This window comes from Ictalurus punctatus, chromosome 9 (genome assembly GCF_001660625.3).
Source record: "Ictalurus punctatus breed USDA103 chromosome 9, Coco_2.0, whole genome shotgun sequence".
Taxonomy (NCBI): domain Eukaryota; kingdom Metazoa; phylum Chordata; class Actinopteri; order Siluriformes; family Ictaluridae; genus Ictalurus; species Ictalurus punctatus.
In genome coordinates this window covers 1,037,501-1,056,718 of record NC_030424.2, presented here as the reverse complement: position 1 = coordinate 1,056,718, position 19,218 = coordinate 1,037,501, and positions in this window count along the sequence as shown.

Sequence of the window (19,218 nt, the reverse complement as noted above, 5' to 3'; positions counted from 1 at the left end):
GATAAAGAAAAAAAAAAAAGGCAGGGTGGGGGGAACGAGAAGGTTTGGGAAGTGAGACGGAGGGGTTTCAGAAGGCTGAGGGAGCATGCATTATGGAGGAAGTCGAAGAGTAGAAGGAGCAGCGTGAGACGAAGGAGCAGCTGGCCCCTCTGGGCTCAAATGAGCCAGGGAGTGAAGGACGACAGGCTCAGCGCTCACCTGTAAGGCTCGGGTTTATTTTATCTCCACAAGCTGCCACGATGGCCAGCCTGCCACTTCATCAGCATTCCTCCTCACATGCCTATGAATGAAGCATGCATGCCTTTCCATACTTCTGTCAAGGCGCAGCAGGGTGCAGCATACCTTCGTTTAGCTCCTTCCACACACAAGAAAAGTTTTTAAAAAATGTGATTAATATTATTGAAATAGTTAATTGACAATCTTCAGTCAGTTGATCCAATTACAAATCCATCCCGGTATAGTTGTAGTTCACGATAACAGTTGCATGAGGACAAATCCACCCCGAAAGACTCGCATATCAATATTTATGTATAATCAATACGTGTTTGATCACTTTAAACGCACCAAAACAATCTCATTTTAAACTTCTCTCAGTGTATGGTTCAGGACCGACGTTACACCACGACTTAACGGCGAAGAAACGGTCTCAGCTGGCTGCTGGTGTGTAATGAGATCTCTCTGCAGATTGCTGCTTAGAGCTTAATGCAGACATAAAGCTTCATCTTGTAGGAAAATGAAATAATATCATGTCTTGATCCATCTTCATGCTCTACAATATATCATTAAACATCATTCTAAATGTTTAATATTTAACATAGATTTATATATTGAACATTTTCAATACAGCATGGAAACTCGGAAGCAAACGCACTGTCAAATGAAACGTTCCCGACCCAGGCTTATATGAGCAAGACCTCGAAAATAGATCTGTACGGTGGGGGTTTTAGCACATTGTTGTTTTTTTTTTTTTTTTCTTCTTTTTGAAAAATCTATCACATTACCGCAGCAGACTTTCCTCCTCAATTTTGTGGGAGAAAATGAAATTTCTAGAAGACAAGCTCAGATATGACTAGAATAATTCTGTATGTCTAACTGTCAAGACGGATGCAATATATGGGGGTAATTTCTGTAAAAGGGCCCTAGAAAAGAAAAAAAAAAATACCCCGGCTATTTGGTGTTCTCCTCATATATCTGAGGATGGCCAGGCTGCACTGAAGTACGGAGAAGAAACGGAAGAGGCTCCAATGTCAAATCTGAAAGAACTGAACTCGAGCAATATTGCCATGTGCGCGGTCACCTTACTCAAAGGCCAGAGTAATAAAAGCCGTGCGGGCAATCTTCTCTCGTCCATGTGATGCCGGTCTTATTCCTAGAAAGAAAAGTAATTCGATTCTGAAGGCGGAATTGTGTGTGTTTATAATGACAGCTTCTATCCAAGTTGCACACTAGGGTAGCGTTCAAATGCGACGTTTCCACACTAAACTCAAATCGCCTTCATCGTCACATTATACGTTGCCGATAAATTTATAAACGACTTTAATATCAAGCGTTAATATTTACAGCACGAAAGCTAGGACGCCGTGTAAAATGTAAATAAATTGCCGTTCACTGTGGAACGTGGAAAACATGGAAGTGTACCGTTTTAAGAAAAAAAGGGAAGGTCATTTTGAATTCCATGGCTGCTACACATCTCAAAAAAGTTGGGACGGGGGCAACAAAAGGCTGGAAAGGTAAGAGTTAGTACAAAGAAACAGCTGGAGGTTAGTAATAGTAACAGGTCAGTAATATTTTATGCCATTTCGAACAATATACATTTACAGAAATGAGATTTACAGAGATCTGGATGTACGAACAAGCCAGAGGAGACAGTAGCGAGTACAAACTTTGAGGAAGAACCCTTGAAAAGAACCGGTCAATACAGTAAACAGAAAAAAAAGGACCCTCAAACAATCTAACCATATAATATAACATGAGATTTTTCTTTTCAGCAGGTTCAGTGTTACTGGCTGATTTGGACATAAAAAAAAATAAAATAAAAAAAAAAAGTCTTATAAAATGGCAGTGCTTTGAAATGTTGTTGTAAATGACTGATGATTTGGAAAAGGCAGAGTATACACTAGAGGACCAAAAAGCAAAGCAGAAACAGATAAGGTCATGGTATCATGCATCATGCATGCTTAACTTGTAATACTTTCATGTCTGTCCTGATGGCGAGTCATAACTGAAAAAGAGAGACGAGAAAGGAGATGCTTTTATTCTCTCACAAGACGTAGATCACAAGATCTAGAAGTAGATCTAATCGGCATATACTGTAGAAGATAATGGTCTCGAGATAATGTCTCGTTCAGAGAAACTAAGCTTCCTGTGACGCCACTGTAGTTCAAACATCAGCAGTGTCCCCTAACAAACCCCTTAATTATTCATTCATTCATTCATTTTCAGTATGTCTTTTATCCTAGTCAGGGTTGCAGAGGATCCAAAGCTGATCCACGGAGCATGCAAGGAACGTGCACCACGGATGCAAGGTGGGAATACACAATGGATGGGATGCCAGGGCATCGTGCACTCCTTCACACCTAGGAGCAAATTAGCCAGACCACCTACTGACATGTGGGAAAACCCCATCAGAGAACCTGGAGACACCTACACAGGAAGAACAAGCACACGGCGAACCTCAAGATGGAACCTCAGACTACGAGGCAAAAACACGCATTCTAAATTAATTCCTTAAAAAAACAAAACAAAAGCAGAACTGAACACACTTCAGGTAGCATAGCAGCGCACGTATGGGTTATTAAATGATCACGCTATAAAATAGTACCACAGTGTTTCAGACACGTTCTTCAGTCAACCTGCCGTAAAAGACTTCTTCTTGCATGTGAATCCATTCATCACCTAGCTCCGACCTGTCTCTCTGACCTTCTGTCACTGTACAACTCTGAAAGCTGCCTCTGCTCCTGAGATGCCCGCTCTACTCACCATACATCTCATATTACCATGGTTCAGGCTTTTACAAGTGGTCTCCTTGTTGTCTGCAACTCAATTGGCGTGGAAGGGTGTCCCAAGGGTTCCGAAACAGCCTTCATCATTAGTTTAAATCATCAGTCAATCATCCATCTTCTATACCGCTTAAAGCAGTTTTGTTCTTCCACTCCAACTTTTTCAAACCATCTCTTCATGGCGCTCGCTTTGTGCTCAGGGGCGTTGTCATGCTGGAACAGGTTTGAGCTTCTTAGTTCCAGTGAAAGGAAATGATAAATCTACAGTGCTTCCAACTTTGTGGCAAAAGTTTGAGGACGACCCAAATATGGGGGTCATGGTCAATTTTGGCCACATACTGGGTGGAGAGAGAGAGAGAGAGAGAGAGAGAGAGAGAGAGAGAGAGAGAGAGAGAGAGAGAGAGAGAGAGACAAATGTACAAACAAATGGAAATATTTTTCAGAAAACTTGGCAGAGAGATTCACAAGACATCTGATTAAGATTGGAGGTATACATCGGGACTGGGAACCCGTGGCACACAACAAAGGAGGTTTTTTTTAAAAAAAAATTAATAATCTTTTAATATACGTTCAGATATGAAGCTTGCAGGACAAGCACCCTGTCCGTTAACGCGTCTGTAAACGCGACACGTTTACAGCATCCTTAGTGACTGCCTGGTTGGGGTTGCAGTAGTTTAAACGACGCTACTTGTTTATGTTTTGGGAAATAGAAACGTGTTTCTGAGGGCATGGAAGTAGGGTTCATATCTGATTTAAATAACTAAAACAAAATCTAAAACCACTCAGGTTTAAATCTCAATACAGATATGGATGCAGGTACAGATATTCGGAGCACTAAACCCTTAGTCGTTGCGTTCTGCCCCTGCATATGTACAGTACGGACATTCATAATTGATTCGTCATTTACAGTAGAGTGTTTTGGGTCTCATTGTTAGTTCATATCGGATCCGCGACGTCGAGAACATTTCGTTTAAAACATCCCGTTTTTTTTTGTGCGAGTTGAGCGTTAATTTAATGAGACTTGACCTGTGTGCAGACTTTACTGCTAATTTATTTTCCAGTAATGGTAAGGAGTTCAGCATTCAGGTGAGTAGTTCACGTTTACTGATTTCAGATGTGTGTATCGAGGGCTGTTTTATAAGCAACTCATCATACCGACCACACATCTTAAAACAGCAGGAAGCAGAGCCTTTAGCACCGGTGGAATTCTTCACCAAGGTCGATCAGAGCCACCGACTGCGAGGACACATTCAAGGCCCGACTTTAATCTATCTTTTCGGTTTGGCCTTTGAAATTTCGATTTGGAGGTCTAGTCCAAATAAAAGGTGTTCTATAAGTCACTGATGGAGTTATTGATGCGCTTCCCCCTCCTAAAGAACACTCATACAGGATCATTTATCATGGATACTTATGCTCTTTTTCAGCTGGAAAATACAACATAGTCCTAATTAGAAAAAAAAACAAAACAAACAAATTTATTACAGTCTGCCTGTAAGGTTAAGGATTTAAAAGGTTAGTGCTTGCATTTCATTCAAACGCACTTTTACATGAGGCTCGTTTTTACCGTGGAAACGCACGCGCGCACACATGTACAACTTCGTTATGATTTAGTCACTGCCTCTACCAGAAGCTTATGATAAATCCATAGAGAGATTTCTTTTTCCCGGACATACATACAATTACAGGGAAAGGCTGCAGCTGAAAAATGTTTTCTCCCTTCATGAAAAATGTGCATGCAAGATCATTCATCATGGTTTCAGCTGACAGGAAGTGAGCAGTCAGAAAATAAGCAGGCTCCCTCCCTTTTAGCTCAATCCACACCCCCAATTCATGAAGATTTGGATTTATCACACAGCCCGAGACCATCCGTTATTTAAGCACAATATGGGGGGGGAAGGAAGGAATCAGGATTCGGGGCACGGAAGATTGTAACGAGCTCCCAGTACAATAAAATACACAGATCAAGAGTTGTGAAATTTCACTTCAAGTATTTCACATGTATTATGGATTATGTATTTCCATCTGATTTCGTACCCCTTTTTCTTTTATGGTTATTAACCAGCTGTCTGATGCAGAGTCGCCTACAGTATTAGAACTGCACTAATTTGATAGAAAGATACGCTACAAAACAGGAGCTTTAATTATCACCTAGCCAACAGCAATATGTTGAGAGAAATGTACTTAAGCTCCTCTCCGCAAATTATTGACACCCCCCCTCCCTCCTTACACCATCCATTACTGGACAGGGACCATCATCGTTTATTATTCTCAGAACAGAAGTGACACTGATGGTAGGATGTGCGTGTGTGCGTGTGTGTGTGTGTGTGTGTGTGTGTGTGTGTGTGTGTGTGTGTGTGTGTGTGTGACATGAGTGTTTAAACACCTCAGTGTCACCGTGGTGGTCTTTTTCCATTGATGGATGGGATAAATAGGCGCCAAGACATTGTGCATAATTTTATGCCTACATAGTGATCTATGCGGTAGGTGGGCCTGATAAACATGACAATAAATGTTGATAGAAAGGTGTCAGAACACACGGTGCATCACAGCTTGCTGCAAAGCCACAGACTAGTCAGAGTGCCCGTGCTGACCCCCGTGGCCTGGTCTGATGAATCACGTCTTTGCGTCATGTGGACGGCCGGGTGTGTGGGGAAGAGATGGCACCAGGATGCACTATGGGAAGAAGGCAAGCTGGCGGAGGCAGTGTGATGCTCTGGGGAATGTTCTACTGGGAAATCTTGGATCCTGGCATTCATGTGGATGTTTTGGATATTTTGACATGTACCACCTACCTAAACACTGCTGCAGACTGAGTACACCCTAACAGCAGTGGTCTCTTCAGCAGGATAATTCTCCCTGGGACAGTGCAAGAAATTGTTCAGGAACGGTTTGAGGAACATGACAGAGAGTCCAAGATGTTGACTCGACCTCCAAATTCTCCAGATCTCAATCATCTGTGAGCTGTTCTGGACAAACATGTCCGGTCCATGGAGGCCCCACCTCACAACTTACAGGATTTAAAGGATCTGCTGCTAACGTCTTGGTGGGAGATTCCACAGCACACCTTCAGAGGTCTTGTGGAGACCACGCCTCGACGGCTCAGAGCTGTTCTGGTGGAGGGGAGCGGGACCTACACAATATCAGATATACATAATAATAAATAATAAAGTAAGTAATGATAATAATAACAACAATAATAAGAATCATCTGGAATTCATTTGATATACACAAATTACTCTGATCACCTTATTTAAAAACAAACAAACAAAAAAACCCAAAAAAACGGAAATAGAGTGAATTAATCAACTAAATTTTTTTTGTTTTACACAAAGAAGACAAGGTCTGCCCTTCTTCACGTTCATATCACTCTCGAGTAAACCGAGTCCCCTGGCCGAATCCGTCTTACCCAAACAATCTGATCGCACACATCGAGAGGGAACAAATACACACTGCGACGCTACCTCATTTCACAAGATTAGTCATGGAGGACACGGCGTCGGACTAATTTGATGGAATATGAATTGTAAACGCAAAACCACTCAGTCCATTCCCTGCTGCTCAGTGACAGCTTTGTCAAGGCTGCTAATTACAGTGTCTGTGCTCGTGAATGTGAAGACGCTATTTATATGCCTCTTCTCATTACTCACTGGAGTGAGCACTTTTAAAATAGAGTGATAGAGAGATAGAAAGAGAGAGAGAGACAATGAGAGAGCGAGAGAGAGAGAGAGAGAGAGCGAGAGTGTTTGTTTGCATGTTTAGCTTCCTAGAGATTATTGTTTCAGATTATTGTGTTGGTAATAATAAAAAAAAACTTTTCTTGTTGGTTCAGTTTCGCCGCATTTATAGCCCTCGACTTAAAACAAAGTAAATTCGGACTAATTTTACATGTGAGATGTACAGTACAGTGTATATACAATGGATACAAACATATACGCTCTCCTGTTAAAATGGCAGGTTTTTGTGATGGAAAAAAAATGAAATAAAATCCACGGTAAATCATGCCAGAACTTTTTCTTTCCACCCTCAGTGTGAAATTACAGCGTGGTTGCATAAGTGTGCACGTCCCTTTATAATTGGGGATGTAGCTGTGTTCAGTATGAACCAATCACATTCAATCTCATGTTCAAAAGTAATAACCGTACAGCTCTCATCATCTGTAGGATAATTACGGGAATTTGTGGTGAAATGTTGTTGTTGTTTTCTTCTTTTCTGCTGGCTTGGATTTTCTTGTTAGCAATGCTGAGACTTCCATTAATTAAAAAACAAAACAAAAAAAACAATTGAAAAGCCTGGTGTGGAAGACAGTGAGGCAGATGGTACAGAAATGGAGGCTAGATGTACTTCGTTAGTGTGAAAATATTTCAGATATTTTTCAGATATTTCAAGTATTCGCATTCTGAGCCACAGGTTGCATATCGCTTGCAGTTCCAATCCCTCTCGCAGCTCGTTCAGAGCAGATGGCAGATGACAGAGGCAGTTTTTCAATGCTACTAAACACTAAGAGTTGAACATCAGGGAAAAACCTCTGAGACGCTGCTATAGACATGATATCCTCCATCTCTGTATTATAACCGAGCTATAAAGAGGGCTCTGCTGATGGACACAAGCTTCTACGCTGCGCTCTCAGTTACCGGATCAGCGATTTTACATGAGCTGCCACTTCGTCCACACAAGTGCATTTTAAAAATATCATTAAATAGAGATTTATTAGTGCACGCAAGAAGATTCTCTAAAAACCGTCCGGATGTTTTAAGTAAATTTAAATGCAGTTGTTTAAGGGATTCGACAGTGCTCAGTATGCAGTGCATACACCGTTTGGCAGGTAATTACGTGTACTGGTCTTTAGCATCTTCAGCAAAGCTAAATGATCACCTAGTCCCCTGTTTTCATGAGCATGATGCAAGAAAATAAAAAATCAAATCAGCTCCTCTCATTCCGTTTAAAAACCCGGCATGCACGGTGACATTTTTATAACGATATATAATGATGATTAATTTTCACCTATAGATTTCGTGTTGATATTTTAGTGCTAGAAATAACAGTCTGGCTGAAATGTACGGTCTCATCTATATCTTCTCTTTAATTGGTGTTCAGTCAAACGTGATTCTCCAGACACAGTGTTTACACTGGCTAATTCCTGGTCTCTGCAGTCTCTTCGAGAGGTACTACTGTACATAATTCTTACGCCTGGTGCGTAATTAGTTTTGCTAAATATTTTATGGATTCTGTTAATTAAATGATGTTCCATAAGTTATGATACATCAACAGTCTGATTTAGATGATGTAGCAAATAATGTTTTTTTTAAATCCTTATTTGCTACGTATAAAATAATTCAGCCTTTGGGAAATCCCAATGTGACACCCTTTTGAACATCGTATTTCCTGTTGTGCTGCTGCGTTCACATGAAAAGACGGAAAAAACGGCTTACGTCCGGCCAGATCAGCAACTTGTCATCGTCATACCGTTGAGTAACATTTACACCTGCACAAAATAGAGAAAACCGATCTATACATCAAGCACACATGCATGAAAGTAATTAGTATCAATCCTATATCTCGTAGTTTTCCCCGTTGCATCAGTGTTCCATGGCAACTAACGCCATACTGTTTCTCTCGCCCTGTCTGTCATTATCCTGTTCATTTGTTACCCGATGGTGTTCACCTGTACCGTGTTAGTCCTTGATTTGTTTGTATATGTATACAGTGTTGTGTCACTGTATCGCCGCGACATCTAATCATGCTTTTGTTTATCTATTTATAAATAATATACTGTAAATAAACAAAAGCAATAAACTGTGTATGTTTATATATTTGCCTGCAGCAGCTTTGGCTCTTCAATAACGCGGGCTGTGCCGTATTTCTCACGTCTTTGCTTTGGCTCGACACGTGATTAAAAACGAAAGTTGTTGCAAAAAGAATGTTAAAGTTAAATCTTATAGATGCGTTATAACAAATGACACTTCAATAAACGCTCGTTTTTATCCTGAAAGCAGTTTTGCACAGCGATTTTGAAGGCTACATGTGTGCAATATTTACACGTAAATAAATACAAATCAACCACTTGCCTTTTGTTTGAATTTGCAAAATGTTGGTATGCATCATGCGAGATAATTTATTTACAGATGCTTCCTGCTATAGCCGAACACCAGTCTTATCTATTTAAGATGATTTATCGCTAATCTAGTCTAGTCTGACCCAGTCTACCTATCTATCTTGGGATACTTAGTACAATATTAACTAGACCTGCACTTTTGAATTAATTTTTGATGTAAGAGGTCAGTATTATAAAACACAGTGGAAGTAATTGCCCGGTTACAGTGTCATGTTCTGTCCTGCACTACAGTTGAAATGAATAAGACATTATTCACACGATCCCTCTAGAAAATGTAACTGGAAGTGAATATATGAAGGCACAGGCTCCCAGTTGAATAAAAATTAATTTTTCATTACTGTATATCTTAGAGGGCTAGCTCAGGGACATAATTAAAGCACAGTTTAATTAGCGGACTTGTAGCTTCTTTTCCCTCATGAACCCAGTCGTCTTTTAAAAACCCCATAAAACCACCCGATAATCTATTTTACACTGCATATGGAATTTCAAAAGCATCGATTGCGGATGACAAGAAAGACAAAAATTAAACAGAACAAAAACAAAGGACACATCATAAGAGGAATATAACAGTAGTAATATTAATAATAGGTCGCTTATGTTGTTGTGCCTTGATTGCAACACGCCTAAAGGGATTATTAAATCCTGTTTGCTGGATGAAGTCAGTATGTAAGGGATAATACAGCGACAGCGGGACATAAATGAGAGGCTGGCTCTATACTTATCTACACTTATCACACAGCTAATTACTAAAGAAATCATTCATTTGATGCTGAATATCAACTTTAATTCCTTTCTTTCACGCCGTACAAGCTTGAAGTGAGAAAAATAATCCATCAACTTTACATTTTCCGACAAACGATAGTGTTTAGGACGTAACAAGCGCCATTTTTTTTTTTTGTGTGTGTGTGTGTATGTAATTCACAGTTTTTGCGATATTGGTATGGTATGAGACGATGAGAGTCCCCTCCACTTCGTAACAGACCAGATTATAACACTCCACTGATGATTAGTTTCCCATAAAAGCACACGTCGTCATGTTTTATTCCAGAAAATAGACCTCCAAATGCCTTCATCGACCAAACAGAATAAAAATACACATAACATAAGCCTATTATGTGACAAAAAGGTAAGATATGAACAAATAAATATAATTCCAAATGAATATGTATGATGTACATGTAAGCATACTGTATGCGCTCGCTGGACTTTTCATTTAAATTGAAGTTTCAAGTATTTTAATCTATAGCATTTTTTTATATACTGTTTTTTTTTTTTTTTTTTTGCACTAGTTCTTCCTCTCAGCACACGGCATGGTCCTGTGTTGCCTTTGCATCATTTTGTCTGGGGTTCATGTCATTTGCTTTTGGTTCAGTTCTAGTCCTGCCTCAGCTCCTGTCCCATCGCTCGTTGTTTACCCTAAAGTGTTCACCTGTTCTGTGTCTCGCCTCGATCAGTTTGGTTATTTCCACCCTGCTGTTTCCATTCCTTCTTGCAGTCTTAAGTCCAAACCTTGTTTCCTAGTGCCTTATTTCCTGCTTCCATGTTTCATGGGTTCCATCCTAGTGATTTTGTATTTTGCATTCTGTTGCCCAACTTTGAACTGATCCCTGCTGTGGACTTTGATGATGGTACTTGCCCTAAATACAACACACATCGAGATTACGGGCTTGCGTCCTGCCTCCAATAACTTGTTGCATTTTCTTATGTTCTGAGCATTTACTTCATCTAAAACCTAGAGCTGCAGTTAGCTCATTTACTTTTTTTAATCACGGTGCATTTAATTAAACAAATGGGATTGTGGTTTACTTCCCAGAAATAATATGCTGATGTCTGATTCCTTTGGAACTTGGCATTCACAATCCATGTTTTTGCAAAATGCTAGCCTGTGTGCACGACTTAGACTGGGAAATAGCACTTAATAACGGCAAGAAAGGATTTCCAGATAAATTACCAACTGCATCCGAGTGTAAAAAAAAAACAAAAAACAAAAACAAAACCCCGAAGACGACGAGTAGCAGATAAATCATGGGCTTTTTTTCACTTCCCATATTTCACTCATTTGATCATCCTCAAGTTGAACCAAAACATCAGGATGTAATCTTGTATGTAGATTCATCTTAAAGGGGGGGAAAAAAAAGGATCATAAATTTTTATTGCAGCACTTAAGCTCTTGTCAGTAATTATATTTACACTCGAAATGAATAGATAAACAAGTTGAATATACAAAGTTACCTAATGCACATCTTCACTCGTGTTATCATGTTATCGTGTTATAAATACAGTTGTCGGGTGTTTTTTAAAAGCAAATAGAGCTGAAATCTTGTTCCAGAAAACCTTCGATAAATAACAGACGCCAGACACTGAAGGTGACAACCAGCACAATGTCCAAACATGTCAGGCCACCTGACCTCTGAAACACCCACAGGAGACACGCAGCAGGAAATATGACACGTATTATAGCAGCAGCATGGTGAAGGAGAGCGAATGGTACACTGGGACACAGTTCACTATCTACAGGGTGCAAATAACAAGCTTAGGAGCTGATTTCTTCTATGAAGTCTTCTCAAAGTGACTCTTCGCCATGCTCTGGCCCTGTCCCTGCAGTCATTACCTCCACTCGAGCCGTTATTGATGGTCCTGCTGCAATTGAGTCAGAGACAGTCTGGATACCGCAATATGTCCTTGCCTGCAGTCTTCAAATACGTTTTAGACTGATTAGCGTTCTCTACTTCAAGCCTGCTGGAGGAAAAAACAGAACCGGGAAAACATATCCCGACCGTCCACCGGATACTTCACAAGACTTTCTGAGTGATGGATCATGTGGGACGCAGTGATGCACTGATTCAATCTGAGCTTATGAAATATTCGTACAAATTTGACACTAACTTTATGGCAAAACAAAATGCATTGCATACATGTTTATTATTATTATTATTATTATTATTATTATTATTATTATTATTATTTTAAATTAAAGTCAAGTCCCTTACCTTGGTCACATGTAACCATGACTTGGATGAACAATCCAGAAATAAGAGTAGAAATGCACTGAGGCATAATGAGACCATTGTTGGATAATTAACGCAACCCAGCATGTCGAGTTCTGCACATAACACGCCAGCATGTGGTCAAATTAACCCAGTGTGTGTTCTCATATATATTGACCCATTTGGTAACAGAAAGGACTCGGATTGGGTCACATATAATCCAGAATTTTTTCCATTAGGACGGATTTACAAATAGAAAATTTCCAAGCTTGACAGAAGAAACGAAGAGGGTCTTCCTGTAAAATATAAACGCTCAAGACATCAATGTGACAATTTAATATCTAGACATTGATATAGCTAAACTATTGTTAAAGATACAAATGAGCTAAAGTGTATGATATTTTTAGCATTATATCATTCCAATATATATATATATATATATATATATATATATATATATATATATATATATATATATATATATATATGTGTGTGTGTGTGTATGTGTATATATATGTATATATGTATATATATATATGTATATATATGTATATGTGTATATGTATATGTATATGTATATGTATATTTATGTATATTTATGTATATTTATGTATATTTATGTATATTTATGTATATTTATGTATATATGTGTATATATGTGTATATATGTTAAATCCACCTTAAAAACAACACAACTCTCGGAAATAAACAGCACAGATTCTTACCCTGTGTCTGATTGTTTGCATGTGCGGATAGACTATGAGCAGCGAGTGTGAGGTACTACAGTATTTTCAGTATGTGCTGTGTTTTTCACCTCAGGACTGCTGTGCACAGAGGAAAAGTGGCAGCATGATGGATGGAGTTATTAATTGACTTCATCCTCGTCGAGCGTTTGTAATTTCTTCACGAACAGAACAGATGGGAATAAACTCATTAATTGAATACCCTCGTCGTTAGATGGAAGGCATCTGTGTAACTCGGCTGTGTACAGTCTTAAACGTAAGGATAAATGGGAGAGGAAACTATAAAAGATCAAATGTCAAGAAGGTGACATTTTACTCAAATATTTGATAGATCAAGAACGCGCATACGTTGTACTAGAAATCACACGTTGTGGAAGAAAAATCCTGACAGTCTAAAAATGAGTACGCTAAAAATACAGGACGCTCAAGGATTCTGTAAAGTAGACTAATTTAAAAAATGCAAACAAATAAACAAAATGCATTAGAAGTATGTCTTTATGTCTTTTAGTTAGAATGAACTATTACAGAATGCAACATGATGTGTTTCATGCTTGAACCTGACAAACATTTATAGTAACAGCAGCACAAATATTTTGAGTGAAAGGATTTGAAAATGTTCGGAATTGTTAATATGGTGAAGTTCTCCTCTTTATTACAAGATCTTTATTGATCAGTTTTGGAAGGAGTCTGCAGTGTCGGAGTCAGTGGTAAAGCTGCTCATTGAAATGTTTAAATAGTAACGTGACACGCTGGATTTCGGTCTCATGTTTGTTGACAAGTCCTTCAATTTTGTGCATTATACTCATTTTCTTATTTAGTCGAACGTAAAAAGAGACAGAAAAACGAAGACTGGCGAGAGAACGGGAACTGGCTTGTTTTTCGGACTTTCCACAACATTAAAGGTAACTATAAATGCATAGAGTATGCTAGTGTGGCATTCTTTAATCCATAAAAAAATACTGGATATTGGATTATTGGATAATTGTTGTAATATAAGAATAATAAAACACTACAGGATGTTGTGTAATAGGAAATCAGTGGAGTACGGGTTGATACCAGGAAGTCCACTGTCCACTGGGCTGCATCACACCACTGTGTTATTGATTATTTTCCTATAACTGCACTCACTGCGTAATTTATTCCTTAAATAACTTTGATTAGATCCACTAAATCATGATTATTATAGTGTAAAGTTTTCACTAAATATAGACAGCAGTGAAATCATAATAACAAGAAATACCAAAAAAAAAAAAAAAAAGAAAAACAAAAGTTTTAAGCAACTAACGAGAGCTTAACTAAACACCAGCAACTCTCTAAATGCTTTTAAATCTTTTGAAGCATCCCAGAATCATCAATTGAACAGAGGCAGGATCGACAGGTAGATGGACAAGATAGTCCTTACTGTAATTCACTGGTGGGATATAAAACTCTGAAGGGTTGGGCTTTTCAACAAATTAAGTATTGAAGTGCAAATAAATTTCCATAGCAACTTGCCACTAATGTTCAGTTCACTAGGACTGGGCTTGATCTCTGTCAGCTAAACAACGGACATCAATGTGTGTGTGTGTGTGTGTGTGTGTGTGTGTGTGTGTACTGTAATCACTTTATACTCTGCAGGTTTAGTTATGTCTGTTCAAATTTGAACCCAGATAATAAATGAGTGATGACCTCGTCCTGCTGAAAAACAAAAACAAACAATAAAAACCCAATAGAAACCATCACAGAAATTCCATCCATCCATCCATCTTCAACCACTTACTCCTTTTCAGGGTCACAGGGAACCTGGAGTCTATCCCAGGGAGCATCGGGCACGAGGCGGGGTACACCCTGGACAGGGTGCCAATCCATCGCAGGGCACAATCACACACACACACTCACACACACATTCATACACTACGGACACTCTGGACACACCAATCAGCCTACCATGCATGTGTTTGGACTGGGGGAGGAAACCGGAGTACCCGGAGGAAACCCCCGCAGCACGGGGAGAACATGCAAACCCCACACACACAGGGCCACGGTGGGAATCAAACCCCCGACCCTGGAGGTGTGAGGCGAACGTGCTAACCACTAAACCACCGTGCACAGAAATTCCAATGGAATTCAAATACCATTACAAACCATCAGCTGTTAACTATTAAAACCATTACTAAACGTCAAAGGTATTCTATCGGTTCTTAACGCTATCCACTTGACATAACATGCCACCAATAGAAGGCAAAAAATGACCAGTAGAGACCCACAGGGACCATTAGAGTTTCCATTCAAACCAATACAATTCCCATTATAACCATTTAAACCATAAAAAATTCTACAAGGGTTTCTATTATTTTTTGTTTTGTTTTGTTTTTTGTCAGCCGGGCGTGCTGGACCACACGTTCATCGTTTCCATCTTCGGGAAATTTTTTCAGGTAAGTTTACGTTAGCTGGGTAGCATTAGCAATGAAGGTTATGAAATCATATTACTGACTCAGATATGATTGTGGCTGAAAAAAAAAAAAAAAAAAAAAATTCCCACAGGAATCCTGTCAGATTAGCTAGCTAGCATTTGCCAATGAAGATTACGCAATTATTTGGTCTGAGAGATCTTGCTTTGTTTTGGGATATTTTGAGTCAAATTCTTCGCCAGGTTGTGAACGCTGTATATGTTGCACCTTACAGTCGGGCCACTTTTGACCTACAACGCACCTGACATTTTCATCGCACAGCCACGTTTATCGCGGAACCGTCTGCTGTCTGAAGCGTCGACTCGAGATGGTGCGCACAGCCAAAAAGCAGCAAATTCCCATGTGCTGAAACGACAGTGGCATGAATATGAAGTGTACTCTGATTCTAAGCAACACTCAGCACATCTCCCTGGATCGTTGATCAGCATTGTGTTACAGAGTCGGTGCTTCATTTGAAATATAGGACATTTAGATCAAATACATCTTGTCACATGGAACGCATGAACTCCTACACCTCCCATGGGTTGAGGGGTAACTAGAGAGTGAGGAGGCAATTCATCATATCCCTGAATACTCAGGACAGAACCTCGCCCCGAGCCATTTTGTCTGGTTACCAAAAATATATATCATTTTCCTGAACAGGGACGGCCAGACAGGTGACACTTGATGTCCCTGAGGACCAAACCACCTGAATAACCATCCAAGCACGAACAAGCATGGATACACAAACAGATCTGGTAGACAAGTAAGTAAGTATACAGCGTTTAGTTTGTTTCTATAGGACCCTGGTGAGTTTCCCTCTTCTATGTAGTTCTTTAGGCAGGTAAGAACAAAAACACTAGCAAAGACGCCACAACAACAACACAAAAACAACAATCTGACTGAAGTAGTCTTGTTTCCAAGTGAACCCGCTTGTCAGAAAGTGATTCGACTCTGAATCGACTCAACTGCTGGAAGTGAACCAAACATGAGGAAATGATTCAATTCTAACCAGTGCATGAAAGACATTTAGAGCACTCTTTCAGCGCTACACGTCTCCTTTTTGTACTTTTTGGTTGGTTTAATAATTACGCGCAGTGTCGAACCAAACCAAACCAAATAGCAAATGAATCAAAAGTATCAAAATCACTGTGATTCAGACTCCGCATATGGACTAACAGGTGTGAAAATGCCCTGGGATTGTTTAAGAGTTTAAACAAAGGCATATCTAGTATAATCAGATCCTGCATAGAAGACAAAACACACTAAAACGATCCCTGGCGAAATTAAAACAACAACAAGGACGTAATGATGCTTTAGAATGTACTTAAGTCCCGTCTGAAAGTATTGGAGCAGCAAAGCCAGTAATATTGTTTTCACTGTATGTTGAAGACAGTTGGGCTTCAGATCAAAAGATACATACGAGGGAGGTCATATTTTCAGCTTTCATTTCCTGATATTTACATCTAGATGTGTTACAACTTAAAACATGGCACCTTTGGTGGCAGAACACCCAATTTTTAGGTGAACAAAAGTATAGGAGCAGATAGTCTTAAAGTTAATTAACACTTAATATCGGCTGCTGTCGTTCTTAGTCGACTAGTTTCATGTCTGGATGTTAGTACACAAGTGGTTTAATTTTTTCCCCCCAGAACATTCCAAATTGTTGTATTGGCTATGCCCAATGCTTGTGCAATATCTCTGATAGATTTTCAACAAGTGACTTGCTTTTTCTCCCATACACAGCTTTCTGGTCTTCATGTTGGTTTATCCAATTTCAACAACAAATGCATTCAAAACTTACGGCTCAGACCAAGAGTAGACATTCAGAGCTATTAATTTTTTAAACAGTCCATTTAACAGGACACACTTGGGCAGCAAGAAACACCTATCAGTCACACGTTCCAATATTTTTGATCAATTGAAAAAAAAATCGGTGGGTTTAAACAAAATGTGCCGTGTTGTGATTTGCTTAACACGTCTAGATGTAAATGTGAGGAAAATTTTTTTTATTGGTAAGCTTCGATTATGTTGTGAGTCCACCATAGAAGCCCTTGTGAATGGGTTACTATAGAAACGATAACATATTAGAACAAGCGATTTACGATACTGTGATCTGTCTTTAATCTGGAGTTACTGTCAGAGCTGCTGTTAGAAAATTCAGATTAGAGAATCAAACAGTGGTACACGTGGCATTTAATCCATCTTGTTTTTTTTTTTTTTTGCTCTTATAACGACAGAAGTCCACCTTATATCGGATATCTAATGTGTCCTGCCTTATTCTACCTCGATTTTAACCCACACCACCAGCACAGTGTGTTGATGAATATGGAAAAAAGCAGAACGTGAGCATGGTTAATGAACCGCGTTCTGGAATCCTCTGCTAAAACAATGGGAAGGATCCATTTCAAGGCCTGAGGAGTGGACACTGTCAGTCTGGCTCATTCGATTTAAACCTCACACTCTTCAGATGGCTCCCAGGAGATCGGCTTGGCTACATGAATCACCACGCTTCGTCTGTACACGCTCTTTTTTTTTTTTTTTAGTCTCGGTGTGACAGGAAGGAGCTCGATCATGATGAAAACAGTGCTGTAAAGCGAAGGAGTACAAGCGACCATGCGTATGTAATTCCACTTAAAGAATCCATAGCAGTGTTGAAAAATAATTGATTTAGTGTGGCAAAGTGCCATTTGGAAGTCCATTATCATACCTTTAGAGTTTAATGTGGCTGTTTGATATCTGGATATGAAGCAAGATGCATCCATCTGCAGAGAACATTTGCTCAACAAAGCAGAGGCGTTCCTGTAAGACATTCATTTCCCCCAAGTGAGTCAAATGCTTGGGCACGCCCATCAGAACAGATAAGAAGGGATGGTGGAAGGCCTTGGATTTCTTGTAGGCACCAACTGCATGGCTGTTCGTCATTCCGGTTTGGTGTTGACGTAGACAGAAGCCGTGCTGATGTGATGAGTAGAGGAGGTAACAGATGGGGTTTCTAATGCCATGAAGCAGCTGCTTGCTGGCCATGCCTAATGATGACAGGCACCTAATCTGCAATAAGCGCTGAGCTAGCCCACACGTGAAACCACGAGGAAATGAGACAGAACTGGGCAAATTGTCAGCCGTACAACCTAGGTTTATTTACTGCGTTTCTTTGGGCACACTTATCTAAAAAAAGACAAGAAAAAAAAGAACTACAGGATGCCATAGAGCTAAATCCAGTCCCTGCTGAATCATGTTCTTATTCCCTACAGCTTCTTATCGCTCTGTATGAGAATCAGAGAAACAAACAGAGAGAGTAAATATACTCGTAAAGCCCATTCAGGGCCATCGTCATAACGCTTCTTTGACAAGAGCAGTAAAAGAAAATGTCAGCTTTGTGACATGTTTATGGTTAGAGTCTGATGAACAGTGCATATGACACTGTTAACTAAGTAATATTATTATTTATTATAAGTTCACAAAAAGGATTTGGGTGGAGATGCATTGAGGAGAAGTGCAGATTAACGTTCGGACTTTGGGCGCGTTTTCTTTTCAGGAGAACCACCAAATGAACCAAAAGGTCAGCATTATTATTATTATTATTATTATTATTATTATTATTATTAGTATTCATTTTATATATATATATATATATATATATATATATATATATATATATATATATATATATATATATAACAAATTAAAAGCATGTTAAAATAGTGCAACTCTTGAGCGCACATTATTATTCATTTACCTCGATTTATTGTCTCAAGTTGAGTTTATAATGAACTATAAATTGCGCGCGATGAATTCACTTGCACTGGATCAAGTGCTATTTTACAAGCCACTGAATAATGAGTGGAAACCATTCGGTTGTATACGACTGAACTTTCTGCTGTTTAATTATATAAGAAATAACATTAAAGTGCTTACCGTTTCTTCAAATCTTCCCTTGTCGAAGGA